Source organism: Clytia hemisphaerica, unplaced genomic scaffold, assembly GCF_902728285.1.
Source record: "Clytia hemisphaerica strain Z4C2 unplaced genomic scaffold, Clytia hemisphaerica genome assembly, whole genome shotgun sequence".
NCBI lineage: Eukaryota > Metazoa > Cnidaria > Hydrozoa > Leptothecata > Clytiidae > Clytia > Clytia hemisphaerica.
In genome coordinates, this window is record NW_027103890.1 from 40,088 (window position 1) to 42,218 (window position 2,131).

Here is a 2,131-nt window from a genome sequence, read left to right on the forward strand (position 1 = left end):
TGAAGATAGATTTGTATGGAGGGGCTTTGTTTACTTTTTTTTTATTAAACGCATGCGCAGTATATTATTTTGGAACTGCCGGCAGCCGAAATCTATTGCAAAACCGGTGTTCTTCTCTTCCAAACCGGTAGCAACCGGTTCTGATTGACTGAGATTTCAGATTTTTTGGAAACCGGTTTAGATCGGTTTGAACCGGTTGCACAAACGATCGGCACCGGTTCGAACCGGTGTGAAACGGTGCAAAGATCGGTTTTTCGATAACCGGTTCAAATCGGGTGTTATGGAAATCGCTTGGCAGGACACATTTTGTCTGCAACTAGGCTGTAGAACTGCCTTGTTGGTCCTCCAGCGTCAATGGCAACTTGACCAATAAATTTTACTTTGACAGGGATTTTAGGGTTGAAATCCGGATTTTTGTAGTAAGTGAAGCAATCATCGAGTATAGCTCGCTGATTAACAAAAAGTGTCTCTCGATACCCACGGGACGACGGCAGAGTTGGAACTAATGTCTGCACCTGATCAGCATGTTGGTCATTAATTTCTTCTTGCCCACTTGAATTATTAGATGTTGATGACTGTGTCTCATCAGCCTGATGGTCAGCAATGGTATTTACTATTTCTTGCAAGTTTGAGGATGTCATGTATGGCTCAATTGAATTCATAGGTAGATTTGGAAAAATTTCTCTGAGCGAATCTGTCAGAGAAACAGATGACCCAGCTGATTCATAATTTGCTACTGTAGAGGATGATGGACCAGGCATATCGTTAATTGGTGACAGTGGAGCATCCCCATCATCTGGCGACTCAGGTAAGTTTTCATTGGTGTTGACAAATGGTGGCACTGGCAGTTCATCGGAATCATACTCATCACTACAAAAGCTTTGCTTAAGACGAATGTAGAGTTTCCCAGTGCCTACCAACTTTTTGACTTGCTGATAATCAAAGGCATAAGTTTCATCAAAAGAGGGGGTACGTATCCTATTCTTATCTCTTTTGACAAACTGAAAGTCATGTCTTGTTAGATTTGGGATCTTGTTCTTACAAGCCCCAATGATAGTGTCACGGATTTCTTTTTCCTTCATTTCAGAATTCAAGTCAAAAAAGAATCGACTTGCTTCAATGTGCATGTCTTGTAAACCATAATCTGGGATGGTCGATTCACTCACATACCAGGGTTTAATACAGTCATTTCAATTGTAGAGATTTTTGGTAGCTTTCTTTTTTTTCCTTTGCCTTTTGAAAGGCGATTTGGATGATTTGGAACATTGGAACGTGGCATATCTTGTGACGACGGTAGGAAATTGTTAATAGCTGACGAGGCTGAGTCACTGATCAGCTGCCTGGTTCTATTAATCAAAGCATTAGCACTGGCTTGCGATCTGTTTGCAGAAGGTACAGGGGAGTTGGATCTGATCTCTTCTTGGATTACAGTTCTTAGTTGAGACATAAAATTTTCCATTGTGTTCTTATTTCTGTTGAGTTAAAAAAACAATTAATTAAGACTTAATTCACAAACAAAAAAGTTTCTTAACACTTGAATTTCAGCATCAAATTATGTCTACGCCTATGTCTATCAAAATCTTTTTGTTGGGAAAAAAATTCATTGCAAGAATGCTGTGTGCACTTTTAACAAAAACCTTATTACAATTTATGACTTCATAAAGCGCAAATTAATTATGATGTCACTCAACTTTAAATCTGTTTTTAATTTTCATAAAAGGATTTTAAAAATGGGACTCAAACTTTCTCTTTAACAAAAAGTTTTCAAGCTATCTTGCCTTTTTTCACAAAATATTTCTTTGAGTTACTGTAGCTGACTTGGATTTTATTTTTCTTACATAAGTTTTGGAGTTAACTATCTCAAATCTTTTTGGCAGAAGAAAAAGTCTTGAACCCTGCCTTATTCTAAAATCTAACTCAATGCTTTTCCCTTTGAGAATTTGAGTATTGTAAGTCAGGTAAGAGCTCCCTCAGTTATTATTGGAACTTTCAGTTACTCAAGTGGTTTTTGTCCTAATAGACTAATTTTCTATTAGTTAGTGAATCTCTTAGTGACTATGAGAGAGAGATCAAGAAAAAGTGGAGAAACATTTTCCTGAAAAATACACTATATACTAACACTACTAAGCTA